The following is a 15575-nucleotide window of genomic DNA, read 5'->3' as shown; positions in this document are numbered from 1 at the left end:
GTATAAAAAAATGGGAAAAGTTGTCTTTTGCCAAGATATTTCTCTCACCCAGCATGGGTATATGTAAAATGACACCCCAAAACACATTCCCCACCTTCTCCTGAGTACGGCAATACCAGATGTGTGACACTTTTTTGCAGCCTAGGTGGGCAAAGGGGCCCATATTCCAAAGAGCACCTTTCGGATTTCACAGGTCATTTTTTACAGAATTTGATTTCAAACTCCTTACCACACATTCGGGCCCCTAGAATGCCAGGGCAGTATAACTACCCCACAAGTGACCCCATTTTGGAAAGAAGACACCCCAAGGTATTCCGTGAGGGGCATGGCGAGTTCCTAGAATTTTTTATTTTTTGTCACAAGTTAGTGGAAAATGATGATTTTTTTTTTTATTTTTTTTTCATACAAAGTCTCATATTCCACTAACTTGTGACAAAAAATAAAAACTTCCATGAACTCACTATGCCCATCAGCGAATACCTTGGGGTCTCTTCTTTCCAAAATGGGGTCACTTGTGGGGTAGTTATACTGCCCTGGCATTCTAGGGGCCCAAATGTGTGGTAAGGAGTTTGAAATCAAATTCTGTAAAAAATGACCTGTTAAATCCGAAAGGTGCTCTTTGGAATATGGGCCCCTTTGCCCACCTAGGCTGCAAAAAAGTGTCACACATCTGGTATCTCTGTATTCAGGAGAAGTTGAGGAATGTGTTTTGGGGTGTCATTTTACATATACCCATGCTGGGTGAGATAAATATCTTGGTCAAATGCCAACTTTGTATAAAAAAAATGGGAAAAGTTGTCTTTTGCCAAGATATTTCTCTCACCCAGCAGGGGTATATGTAAAATGACACCCCAAAACACATTCCCCACCTTCTCCTGAGTACGGGGATACCAGATGTGTGACACTTTTTTGCAGCCTAGGTGGGCAAAGGGGCCCATATTCCAAAGAGCACCTTTCGGATTTCACAGGTCATTTTTTACAGAATTTGATTTCAAACTCCTTACCACACATTTGGGCCCCTAGAATGCCAGGGCAGTATAACTACCCCACAAGTGACCCCATTTTGGAAAGAAGAGACCCCAAGGTATTCGCTGATGGGCATAGTGAGTTCATGGAAGTTTTTATTTTTTGTCACAAGTTAGTGGAATATGAGACTTTGTATGAAAAAAATAAAAATAAAAAATCAGCATTTTCCACTAACTTGTGACAAAAAATAAAAAATTCTAGGAACTCGCCATGCCCCTCACGGAATACCTTGGGGTGTTTTCTTTCCAAAATGGGGTCACTTGTGGGGTAGTTATACTGCCCTGGCATTTTCCAGGGGCCCTAATGTGTGGTAAGTAGGTAAATGACCTGTGAAATCCTAAAGGTGCTCTTTGGAATATGGGCCCCTTTGCCCACCTAGGCTGCAAAAAAGTGTCACACATGTGGTATCGCCGTATTCTGGAGAAGTTGGGGAATGTGTTTTGGGGTGTCATTTTACATATACCCTTGCTGGGTGAGAGAAATATCTTGGCAAAAGACAACTTTTCCCATTTTTTTATACAAAGTTGGCATTTGACCAAGATATTTCTCTCACCCAGCATGGGTATATGTAAAATGACACCCCAAAACACATTCCCCAACTTCTCCTGAGTACGGCGATACCAGATGTGTGACACTTTTTTGCAGCCTAGATGCGCAAAGGTGCCCAAATTCCTTTTAGGAGGGCATTTTTAGACATTTGGATACCAGACTTCTTCTCACGCTTTGGGGCCCCTAGAATGCCAGGGCAGTATAAATACCCCACATGTGACCCCATTTTGGAAAGAAGACACCCCAAGGTATTCAATGAGGGGCATGGCGAGTTCATAGAAATTTTTTTTTTTTGGCACAAGTTAGCGGAAATTGATATTTTTAATTTTTTTCTCACAAAGTCTCCCTTTCCGCTAACTTGGGACAAAAATTTCAATCTTTCATGGACTCAATATGCCCCTCACGGAATACCTGGGGGTGTCTTCTTTCCGAAATGGGGTCACATGTGGGGTATTTATACTGCCCTGGCATTCTAGGGGCCCTAAAGCGTGAGAAGAAGTCTGGAATATAAATGTCTAAAAATTTTTACGCATTTGGATTCCGTGAGGGGTATGGTGAGTTCATGTGAGATTTTATTTTTTGACACAAGTTAGTGGAATATGAGACTTTGTAAGAAAAAAATAATAATAATTCCGCTAACTTGGGCCAAAAAAATGTCTGAATGGAGCCTTACAGAGGGGTGATCAATGACAGGGGGTGATCAATGACAGGGGGGTGATCAGGGAGTCTATATGGGGTGATCACCACAGTCATTGATCACGCCCATGTAAGGCTTCATTCAGACGTCCGGATGCGTTTTGCGGATCCGATCCATCTATTAGTGGATCCGTAAAAATCATGCGGACGTCTGAATGGAGCTTTACAGGGGGGTAATCAATGACAGGGGGGTGATCAGGGAGTCTATATGGGGTGATCACCACAGTCATTAATCACGCCCCTGTAAGGCTTCATTCAGACGTCCGGATGCGTTTTGCGGATCCGATCCATCTATTAGTGGATCCGTAAAAATCATGCGGACGTCTGAATGGAGCTTTACAGGGGGGTAATCAATGACAGGGGGGTGATCAGGGAGTCTATATGGGGTGATCACCACAGTCATTGATCACGCCCCTGTAAGGCTTCATTCAGACGTCCGGATGCGTTTTGCGGATCCGATCCATCTATCAGTGCATCCGTAAAAATCATGCGGACATCTGAATGGAGCTTTACAGGGGGGTGATCAGGGAGTCTATATGGGGTGATCACCACAGTCATTGATCATGCCCCTGTAAGGCTTCATTCAGACGTCCGGATGCGTTTTGCGGATCCGATCCATCTATCAGTGCATCCGTAAAAATCATGCGGACGTCTGAATGGAGCTTTACAGGGGGGTAATCAATGACAGGGGGGTGATCAATGACAGGGGGGTGATCAGGGAGTCTATATGGGGTGATCACCACAGTCATTGATCACGCCCCTGTAAGGCTTCATTCAGACGTCCGGATGCGTTTTGCGGATCCGATCCATCTATCAGTGCATCCGTAAAAATCATGCGGACATCTGAATGGAGCTTTACAGGGGGGTGATCAGGGAGTCTATATGGGGTGATCACCACAGTCATTGATCATGCCCCTGTAAGGCTTCATTCAGACGTCCGGATGCGTTTTGCGGATCCGATCCATCTATCAGTGCATCCGTAAAAATCATGCGGACGTCTGAATGGAGCTTTACAGGGGGGTAATCAATGACAGGGGGGTGATCAGGAAGTCTATATGGGGTGATCACCACAGTCATTGATCACGCCCCTGTAAGGCTTCATTCAGACGTCCGGATGCGTTTTGCGGATCCGATCCATCTATCAGTGGATCCGTAAAAATCATGCGGACGTCTGAATGGAGCTTTACAGGGGGGTAATCAATGACAGGGGGGTGATCAGGGAGTCTATATGGGGTGATCACCACAGTCATTGATCATGCCCCTGTAAGGCTCCATTCAGACGTCCGGATGCGTTTTGCGGATCCGATCCATCTATCAGTGGATCCGTAAAAATCATGCGGACGTCTGAATGGAGCTTTACAGGGGGGTGATCAATGACAGGGGGGTAATCAATGACAGGGGGGTGATCAGGGAGTCTATATGGGGTGATCAGGGGTGATCAGGGGCTAATAAGGGGTTAATAAGTGACGGGGGGGGGGGGTGTAGTGTAGTGTAGTGGTGCTTGGTGCTACTTTACTGAGCTACCTGTGTCCTCTGGTGGTCGATCCAAACAAAGGGGACCACCAGAGGACCAGGTAGCAGGTATATTAGACGCTGTTATCAAAACAGCGTCTAATATACCTGTTAGGGGTTAAAAAAAAAACATCTCCAGCCTGCCAGCGAACGATCGCCGCTGGCAGGCTGGAGATCCACTCTTTTACCTTCCGTTCCTGTGAGCGCGCGCGCCTGTGTGCGCGCGTTCACAGGAAATCTCGGCTCACGCGAGATGACGCCTATTGGCGTTAGCGTAGCCTGGGGGAGCCGCCGCAATGACGCCTTTCGGCGTTAGAGTTGCGGGAAGTGGTTAAAACACTGCACTTGCCACCATCAAAGGGATATATAATAGTTATTCAGCCGGTTAACTGGGTCGGTGTGACCTACCTATTTTTTGGGTTAAAAAACACTATACTTGCCACCGCAAGGAGTTCCCTGGCATGGCAGTTCCTCAGGCAGTGTGCTGACCACAGGACATGGGTGGTTTGCACACTGTTCAGTCAGAGCCTGAAGCAAGACATAAATGTTCTCAACCTGAGCACCACCTGCATGATCCGGCATCTAACCGAAAAGCACGAGCTGCAGTGGAGTAGACACCTCAAGAACCACGAAAGATCAGTGGCTCCTCCTGCTCCCTCTTCTGCTGTAGTCTTCGCCTCTTCCTACCCCTCTGGAGCGACAGGGCCACCTGGCACCCCGCAAACAGACGATGTGGCAGCCACACCACCATCACCCTGCATGTCCACACTGTCCCATTAAAGCGTTTAGCTGTCCATCCCCCAAAAACTGGAGAGAGCACCCACCCGCGGGCTCTGACCCAGAATGAGGTGAGTTGCTCTGCGGAACAGCAACATTTCACCTGCAACAAGTGAACTTCCATGCGGGACTTGGGTACCATGTTACGCTGCTTTGAGTACTCCACCAACATGGCCAGGGGTGATGACGCTGTCATCAGCCTTACTATCCCACTTCTATGTCTCCTTGAAAAACCTTTCAGGTGCTGATGGATGAGGATGTGGCACAGGAGGAAGAGGAGGAGGAACAGGGGTCATTCTCACAGTTATCAGGCCAGTCGTTCACAGGTGGCTCAGTGGGTGGGTTCCTGCACCAACAGAGGCCAGGTACCCAACTGTCCAGCAAGGGGACAGTTTTGGAGGAGGAGGGGGATCCCCGTTCACAGCAGGGTGGCACCCAAATCAGCTAACAGGCATCACTGGAGCGTGGCTGGGGGGATACAGAGGACACAGACGATACACTTCCCACTGAGGACAGCTTGTCGTTGCCTCTGGGCAGCCTGGCACACACGAGCGACTATAGGCTGCAGTGCCTGCGCAACGACAACTGAGTTACCCACATTCTAACCGGTGCTGATTACTGGGTGGCCACCCTGCAGGATCCCCACTACAAGGATAACGTGCCATCGTTACTTCTGTCACTGGAGCCAGAAGATGCACGAGTATAAGCGAACGCTGTTAGAGGCGATACTGATGGCGTTCCCACCTGACAGCGGGGGCTCAGTGGAAGCATGAGACCTGAGGAGGAGGTTGGGGCACCTTCAGCATCTCAGAAGGGAGGGTTAGCATGGCCGAAATGTGGATGGTCTGACTGATGGGTCTGCCCCATTTAACTTCCAGGTCTCCAAATTGGGCACATGGCTTGAGCTTGCCCTTTACGCCTTGGAGGTGCTGGCCTGCCCTGTGTCAAGTATATTGTCCGAAAATGTGTTAAGCTCAGCAGGGGGGGTGATCATTGACAGGCGCATCCGCCTGATCACAGCCAACGTGGACAAGCTCACGTTCATTAAAATGAACAAGGCATGGATCCCACAGGACTTGTCCGTACCTTGGGCAGAGTAAAGAGGTATACCGGCTGTACCCAGCCATTATTATACACCATTGCATTTTGTGCGTTCTCTTTGCTATTCACCAATGTTTTGGGGCCTCCACAAAAAAATACTAATATATATATGTACACTGCCTGTCCCACAAAAAATAAATAAAGATTCCCAATGGGGTTAAGGTCTGGACTCTGTGGTGGCCAATTCATGTGTGAAAATGATGTCTCATGCTCCCTGAACCACTATTTCACAATTTGAGCCCGATGAATCCTGGCATTGTCATCTTGGAATATGCCCATGCCGTCAGGGAAGAACAAATCCATTGATGGAATAACCTGGTCATTTAGTATGTTCAGGTAGTCGCTGACCTCATTCTTGGAGCACATACTTTTGCTGAACCTAGACCTGACCAACTTCAGCAACCCCAGATCATAATACTGCCCCCACAGGCTTGTACAGTAGGCACTAGGCATGATGGGGGCATCACTTCATCTGCCTCTCTTCTTACCCTGATGCGCCCATCACTCTGGAACAGGGTAAATCTGAACTCATCAGACCACATAACCTTCTTCCATTGCTCCAGAGTCCAATCTTTATGCTCCCTAGCAAATTGAAGCCTTTATTTCTGGTTTGCCTCACTGATTAGTGGTTTGCTTACGGCTACACAGCTGTTCAGTCCCAATCCCTTGAGTTCCCTTTGCATTGCGCGTCTGGAAATGCTCTTACTTTTACTATTAAACATAGCCCTGAGTTCTACTGTTGTTTTTCTTCGATTTGATTTCACCAAACGTTTAAGTGATCGCCGATCACGATCATTCAGGATTTTTTCCCCACCACATTTCTTCCTCGAATACGATGGGTCCCCACTATCCTTCCAGTTTTTAATAATGCGTTGGTGTCATGCCCTGCTCAGGCTATGTGCGGAGGTCTGCCAGATTAGCAGCACGTGTGTAGCCTTTTGTTTTGTTTTGGAGTTGAGCTTTTGTTTTGTTAAAGTATTCATTGACTGTGGTGCTGGGGTAAACCTTATTGATTTTCTTTTTCTTCAAAATCTGGGTCTAAGTACTTGCACTTTAGAAAGAGAGATTCCGGTTTTCGCAATTGATTCTTCCCCTCTTTCTCAAAGGAGTCTCAGGCCCCTTTCACACGAGCGAGTATTCCGCACGGATGCAATGCGGGAGGTGAACGCATTGCACCCGCACTGAATACCGACCCATTCATTTCTATGGGGCTGTGCACACGAGCAGTGATTTTCACGCATCACTTATGCGTTGAGTGAAAATCGCAGCATGCTCCTCTTTGTGCTGTTTTTCACGTAACGCAGGCCCCATAGAAATGAATGGGGTTGTGTGAAAATCGCAAGCATTTGCAAGCAAGTGCGGATGCGGTGCGATTTTCACGCACGGTTGCTAGGAGACGATCGGGATGGAGACCCGATCATTATTATTTTCCCTTATAACATGGTTATAAGGGAAAATAATAGCATTCTGAATACAGAATGCATAGTAAAACATCGCTGGAGGGGTTAATTTTTTTTTAACTCACCTTAATCCACTTGTTCGCCTAGCCCTGCATCTCCTTCTGGCTTCATCTGATCTCTGTGCAGCAACAGGACCTTTGGTGACGTCATTCTGGTCATCACATGATCCATCACCATGGTAAAAGATCATGTGACGTACCATGTGATGACCTGAGTGATGACATCAAAGGTCCTGTTGCTGCACAGAGATCAGATGAAGACAGAAGGAGATGCCGGCATCGCGAACAAGTGGATTAAGGTGAGTTAAATTATTTGTAAAAAAATTTTAACCCCTCCAGCGATGTTTTACTATGCATTCTGTATTCAGAATGCTATTATTTTCCCTTATAACCATGTTATAAGGGAAAATAATACAATCTACAGAACACTGATCCCAAGCCCGAACTTCTGTGAAGAAGTTCGGGTTTAGGTACCAAACACGTGCGATTTTTCTCACGCGAGTGCAAAACGCATTACAATGTTTTACACTCGTGCAGAAAAATCGCGGGTGTTCCCGCAACGCACCCGCACATTTTCCCGCAACGCCCGTGTGAAAGAGGCCTCACTCATATTGCTCATGGTATTCTGTTAAGGGTGGGTGATTCGCATATTGAGATTATGTCTTGTTTTGTCATGAAGGACTTGCCCACTCCTATAGTCTTAGGGTTACCGTGGTTGACAAAACATAACCCAATTATAGATTGGCAAGCAAGACAGATCATTGGTTGGAGTGAATTTTGTTCGGATAATTGTCTTGGCACATCTATCTCTGGTGTGTCTACTACGGCTCTACCTCAGTATCTCTCAGATTTTGCGGATGTCTTTTCGGAGGGTGGGGCTCAGGAATTGCCCCCTCATCGTGACCATGATTGTCCAGTTAATCTCATCCCAGGGGCTAAGTTGCCAAAGTCTCGGCTTTATAATCTTTCTCAACCTGAAAGAGAGGTCATGCGGAAGTATATTGCCGAGAGTTTGGCAAAAGGTCATATTAGGCCATCTAAGTCTCTGGTGGCAGTGGGTTTATTTTTGTAAAAAAAAAGGATGGATCGCTGAGACCTTGTTTGGATTTCCGGGAATTGAACCGTATTACGGTCCGTGATCCGTATCCCCTTCCTTTGATCTCTGATCTTTTTGATCAGATTGTTGGAGCCAAGGTCTTCTACAAGTTGGATTTAAGAGGGGCCTACAATCTGATCAGAATCAAGGAAGGGGATGAGTGGAAAACGGCCTTCAACACACACGAGGGTCATTTCGAGAATCTGGTTATGCCTTTTGGGTTAACTAACGCGCCAGCGGTATTTCAGCGATTCGTCAATGACATTTTCCAACATTTTGTGGGGAGGTTCGTGGTAGTTTACTTGGATGACATTTTAACCAGTTGCCGCAACAGTAACGCCGAAAGGCGTCATCGCGGCGGCTCCCCCAGGCTACGCTAACGCCGATTGGCATCATCTCGCGTGAGCCGAGATTTCCTGTGAACGCGCGCACACAGGCGCGCGCGCACACAGGAACGGAAGGTAAGCGAGTGGATCTCCAGCCTGCCAGCGGCGATTGTTCGCTGGCAGGCTGGAGATGTGATTTTTTTTAACCCCTAACAGGTATATTAGACGCTGTTTTGATAACAGCGTCTAATATACCTGCTACCTGGTCCTCTGGTGGTCCTTTTTGTTTGGATCGACCACCAGAGGACACAGGTAGCTCAGTAAAGTAGCACCAAACACCACTACACTACACTACACCCCCCCCCGTCACTTATTAACCCCTTATTAGCCCCTGATCACCCCATATAGACTCCCTGATCACCCCCCTGTCATTGATTACCCCCTGTCATTGATCACCCCCCTGTAAAGCTCCATTCAGACGTCCGCATGATTTTTACGGATCCACTGATAGATGGATCGGATCCGCAAAACGCATACGGACGTCTGAATGGAGCCTTACAGGGGCGTGATCAATGACTGTGGTGATCACCCCATATAGACTCCCTGATCACCCCCCTGTCATTGATTACCCCCCTGTCATTGATCACCCCCCTGTAAAGCTCCATTCAGACGTCCGCATGATTTTTACGGATCCACTGATAGATGGATCGGATCCGCAAAACGCATACGGACGTCTGAATGGAGCCTTACAGGGGCGTGATCAATGACTGTGGTGATCACCCCATATAGACTCCCTGATCACCCCCCTGTCATTGATTACCCCCCTGTCATTGATCACCCCCCTGTAAAGCTCCATTCAGACGTCCGCATGATTTTTACGGATCCACTGATAGATAGATCGGATCCGCAAAACGCATACGGACGTCTGAATGGAGCCTTACAGGGGCGTGATCAATGACTGTGGTGATCACCCAATATAGACTCCCTGATCACCCCCCTGTCATTGATTACCCCCCTGTCATTGATCACCCCCCTGTAAAGCTCCATTCAGACGTCCGCATGATTTTTACAGATCCACTGATAGATGGATCGGATCCGCAAAACGCATACGGACGTCTGAATGGAGCCTTACAGGGGCGTGATCAATGACTGTGGTGATCACCCCATATAGACTCCCTGATCACCCCCCTGTCATTGATTATCCCCCTGTAAAGCTCCATTCAGACGTCCGCATGATTTTTACGGATCCACTGATAGATGGATCGGATCCGCAAAACGCATACGGACGTCTGAATGGAGCCTTACAGGGGCGTGATCAATGACTGTGGTGATCACCCCATATAGACTCCCTGATCACCCCCCTGTCATTGATTACCCCCCTGTCATTGATCACCCCCCTGTAAAGCTCCATTCAGACGTCCGCATGATTTTTACGGATCCACTGATAGATGGATCGGATCCGCAAAACGCATACAGGCGTCTCCCTGGAGCCTTCCAGGGGATGTGATCACCCCATATAGACTCCCTGATCACCCCCCTGTCATTGATCACCCCCCCTGTCATTGATCACCCCCCCTGTCAGGCTGCATTCAGATGTCCGTATGATTTTTACGGATCCACGGATACATGGATCGGATCCGCAAAACACATACGGACATCTGAATGGAGCCTTATAGGGGGGGTGATCAATGACAGGGGGGTGATCACCCCATATAGACTCCCTGATCACCCCCCTGTCATTGATCACCCCCCTGTCATTGATCACCCCTCTGTAAGGCTCCATTCAGACATTTTTTTGGCCCAAGTTAGCGGAACTTATTATTTTTTTCTTACAAAGTCTCATATTCCACTAACTTGTGTCAAAAAATTAAATCTCACATGAACTCACCATACCCTTCACGGAATCCAAATGCGTAAAAATTTTTAGACATTTATATTCCAGACTTCTTCTCACGCTTTAGGGCCCCTAGAATGCCAGGGCAGTATAAATACCCCACATGTGACCCCATTTCGGAAAGAAGACACCCCCAGGTATTCCGTGAGGGGCATATTGAGTCCATGAAAGATTTAAATTTTTGTCCCAAGTTAGCGGAAAGGGAGACTTTGTGAGAAAAAAATAAATAAAATCAATTTCCGCTAACTTGTGCCAAAAAAAAAAAAATTCTATGAACTCACCATGCCCCTCATTGAATACCTTGGGGTGTCTTCTTTCCAAAATGGGGTCACATGTGGGGTATTTATACTGCCCTGGCATTTTAGGGGCCCTAAAGCGTGAGAAGAAGTCTGGGATCCAAATGTCTAAAAATGCCCTCATAAAAGGAATGTGGGCCCATTTGCTCATCTAGGCTGCAAAAAAGTGTCACACATCTGGTATCGCCGTACTCAGGAGAAGTTGGGCAATGTGTTTTGGGGTGTCATTTTACATATACCCATGCTGGGTGAGATAAATATCTTGGTCAAATGCCAACTTTGTATAAAAAAATGGGAAAAGTTGTCTTTTGCCGAGATATTTCTCTCACCCAGCATGAGTATATGTAAAAAGACACCCCAAAACACATTGCCCAACTTCTCCTGAATACGGCGATACCACATGTGTGACACTTTTTTGCAGCCTAGGTGGGCAAAGGGGCCCACATTCCAAAGAGCACCTTTAGGATTTCACAGGTCATTTACCTACTTACCCCACAAGTGACCCCATTTTGGAAAGAAGACACCCCAAGGTATTCCGTGAGGGGCATGGCGAGTTCCTAGAATTTTATATTTTTTGTCTCAAGTTAGCGGAAAATTATGATTTTCTTTTTTTATTTTTTTTTTCCCTTACAAAGTCTCATATTCCACCAACTTGTGACAAAAAATAAAAACTTCCATGAAGTCACTATGCCCATCACGAAATACCTGGGGGTGTCTTCTTTCCAAAATGGGGTCACTTGTGGGGTAGTTATACTGCCCTGGCATTCTAGGGGCCCAAATGTGTGGTAAGAAGTTTGAAATCAAAATGTGTAAAAAATGACCGGTGCTCTTTGGAATATGGGTCCCTTTGCCCACCTTGGCTGCAAAAAAGTGTCACACATGTGGTATCTCCGTACTCAGGAGAAGTTGGGGAATGTGTTTTGGGGTGTCATTTTACATATACCCATGCTGGGTGAGAGAAATATCTTGGCAAAAGACAACTTTTCCCATTTTTTTATACAAAGTTGGCATTTGACCAAGATATTTCTCTCACCCAGCATGGGTATATGTAAAAAGACACCCCAAAACACATTGCCCAACTTCTCCTGAGTACGGAGATACCACATGTGTGACACTTTTTTGCAGCCTAGGTGGGCAAAGGGGGCCACATTCCAAAGAGCACCTTTCGGATTTCACCGGCCATTTTTTACAGATTTTGATTTCAAACTACTTACCACACATTTGGGCCCCTAGAATGCCAGGGCAGTGTAACTACCCCACAAGTGACCCCATTTTGGAAAGAAAACACCCCAAGGTATTCGCTGATGGGCATAGTGAGTGCATGGAAGTTTTTATTTTTTGTCACAAGTTAGTGGAATATGAGACTTTGTAAGAAAAAAAATAAAAAATCATCATTTTCCGCTAACTTGTGACAAAAAATAAAAAATTCTAGGAACTCGCCATGCCCCTCACGGAATACCTTGGGGTGTCTTCTTTCCAAAATGGGGTCACTTGTGGGGTAGTTATACTGCCCTGGCATTCTAGGGGCCCTAATGTGTGAAATCCGAAAGGTGCTCTATGGAATGTGGGCCCCTTTGCCCACCTAGGCTGCAAAAAAGTGTCACACATGTGGTATCGCCGTATTTAGGAGAAGTTGGGCAATGTGTTTTGGGGTGCCTTTTTACATATACCCATGCTGGGTGAGATAAATATCTCAGCAAAAGACAACTTTTCCCATTTTTTTATACAAAGTTGGCATTTGACCAAGATATTTATCTCACCCAGCATGGGTATATGTAAAATGACACCCCAAAACACATTGCCCAACTTCTCCTGAGTACGGCGATACCAGATGTGTGACACTTTTTTGCAGCCTAGATGCGCAAAGGGGCCCACATTCCTTTTAGGAGGGCATTTTTAGACATTTGGATCCCAGACTTCTTCTCACGCTTTAGGGCCCCTAAAATGTCAGGGCAGTATAAATATTCCACATGTCACCCCATTTTGGAAAGAAGACACCCCAAGGTATTCAATGAGGGGCATGGCGAGTTCATAGAAATTATTTTTTTTTGGCACAAGTTAGCGGAAATTGATTTTTAATTTTTTTTTCTCACAAAGTCTCCCTTACCGCTAACTTGGGACAAAAATTTCAATCTTTCATTGACTCAATATGCCCCTCAGCGAATACCTTGGGGTGTCTTCTTTCCGAAATGGGGTCACATGTGGGGTATTTATACTGCCCTGGCATTCTAGGGGCCCTAAAGCGTGAGAAGAAGTCTGGAATATAAATGTCTAAAAAATTTTACGCATTTGGATTCCGTGAGGGGTATGGTGACTTCATGTGAGATTTTATTTTTTGACACAAGTTAGTGGAATATGAGACTTTGTAAGAAAAAAAAAAATTCCGCTAACTTGGGCCAAAAAAATGTCTGAATGGAGCCTTACAGGGGGGTGATCAATGACAGGGGGGTGATCAATGACAGGGGGGTGATCAGGGAGTCTATATGGGGTGATCACCCCCCTGTCATTGATCACCCCCTTATAAGGCTCCATTCAGATGTCCGTATGTGTTTTGCGGATCCGATCCATGTATCCGTGGATCCGTAAAAAACATACGGACATCTGAATGCAGCCTTACAGGGGGGTGATCAATGACAGGGGGGTGATCAATGACAGGGGGGTGATCAGGGAGTCTATATGGGGTGATCACCCCCTGTCATTGATCACCCCCCCTGTAAGGCTCCATTCAGACGTCCGTATGTGTTTTGCGGATCCGATCCATGTATCAGTGGATCCGTAAAAATCATACGGACGTCTGAATGGAGCCTTACAGGGGGGTGATCAATGACAGCGGGGTGATCAATGACAGGGGGGTGATCAGGGAGTCTATATGGGGTGATCACCCCCTGTCATTGATCACCCCCCTGTAAGGCTCCATTCAGACGTCCGTATGTGTTTTGCGGATCCGATCCATGTATCAGTGGATCCGTAAAAATCATACGGACGTCTGAATGTAGCCTTACAAGGGGGTGATCAATGACAGGGGGGTGATCAGGGAGTCTATATGGGGTGATCACCCCCTTGTAAGGCTCCGTTCAGATGTCCGTATGTGTTTTGCGGATCCGATCCATGTATCAGTAGATCCGTAAAAATCATACGGACATCTGAATGCAGCCTTACAGGGGGGTGATCAATGACAGGGGGGTGATCAGGGAGTCTATATGGGGTGATCACCTCCGTCATTGATCACTCCCCTGTAAGGCTCCATTCAGACGTCCGTATGTGTTTTGCGGATCCGATCCATCTATTAGTGGATCCGTAAAAATCATACGGATGTCTGAATGGAGCCTTACAGGGGGTTATCAATGACAGGAGCGTGATCAATGACAGGGGGGTGATCAGGGAGTCTATATGGGGTGATCTGGGGTGATCAGGGGGTGAATAAGGGGTTAATAAGTGACGGGGGAGTGTAGTGTGGTGCTTGGTGCTACATATTACAGAGCTACCTGTGTCCTCTGGTGGTCGATCCAAACAAAGGGGACCACCAGAGGACCAGGTAGTAGGTATATTAGACGCTGTTATCAAAACAGCGTCTAATATACCTGTTAGGGGTTAAAAAAAATCACATCTCCAGCCTGCCAGCGAACGATCGCCGCTGGCAGGCTGGAGATCCACTTGCTTACCTTCCGTTCCTGTGTGCGCGCGTTCACAGGAAATCTCGCGTCTCGCGAGATGACGCTTAGATGCGTGACTCTGCGCAGCGCTGCCACATCCGGAACGCGATCCTGCGTTAGGCAGTCCGGAGGTGGTTAAGGAATGTTTTGCGTCTACTCCCATTCTGGTGCAGCCCGATGTGTCTCAGCCATTCGTGGTGGAGGTTGATGCATCAGAAGTGGGGGTTGGAGCAGTGCTGTCGCAGGGTTCATCTCCTGGCAAATGGGTTCCGTGTGCTTTTTTTTCCAAGAAGCTCTTGGTCGCTGAGAGGAATTATGATGTGGGAGATAGGGAATTGCTGGCCATCAAATTGGCCTTTGAGGAATGGCGTCACTGGTTGGAGGGGGCGTCTCACCCCGTTACAGTATATACGGATCATAAGAATTTTGCTTACCTGCAATCTGCCAAGCGTCTGAATCCTAGACAGGCCAGATGGTCACTGTTCTTTACCAGGTTCAATTTTGTGGTTATTTTTCGCCCGGGGGTTAAAAACGTCAAGGCAGATGCGTTGTCTCGCAGTTTTCTGGGGGATGTGATTCAGAAGATCCTGCTCCGATTTTGGCTGATGGGGTGGTGGTCTCCGCTCTGTACCCCGAATTGGAGATGGAGGTGTTGGGAGCCAAGGAGGGGGCTCCTGGTTCTTGTCCCCCAGGGAGGTTGTATGTTCCTGATGGACTGCGATACAAGGTATTCAAGGAACATCACGATACTGTCCTTGCTGGACATCCTGGTGGTAAGTCCACCTTTGATCTTGTGTCCCGGAGGTTCTGGTGGCCCGGGTTATGTAAGAGTGTTGAGGATTACGTAGCAGCTTGGGAAACCTGTGCACGGTCAAAGGTTGCTCATACTCGACCTGCTGGTTCACTTCTTCCTTTGTCTATTCCGTCTCGTCCGTGGACGCACTTGTTTATTACGGATCTGCCGAGTTCCTCCGGCAAAACAGTAATTTTGGTGGTTGTTGACCGTTTTAGTAAAATGGCTCACTTTGTATCGTTAGCCAGTCTGCCCAATGCCAAGACTCTTGCTCAAATTTTTGTTGATAATATCGTGAAATTGCATGGCATTCCTTCGGATGGGGTTTCTGATAGGGGCACGCAGTTTGTCTCCAGGTTTTGGAGGGCGTTCTGCTCTCGGCTTGGCATTCAACTTT

This window comes from Bufo bufo, chromosome 1 (assembly GCF_905171765.1).
Source record: "Bufo bufo chromosome 1, aBufBuf1.1, whole genome shotgun sequence".
Lineage (NCBI taxonomy): Eukaryota > Metazoa > Chordata > Amphibia > Anura > Bufonidae > Bufo > Bufo bufo.
The sequence above is the reverse complement of the archived record's forward strand: the minus strand, read 5'-3'. Positions refer to the sequence as shown.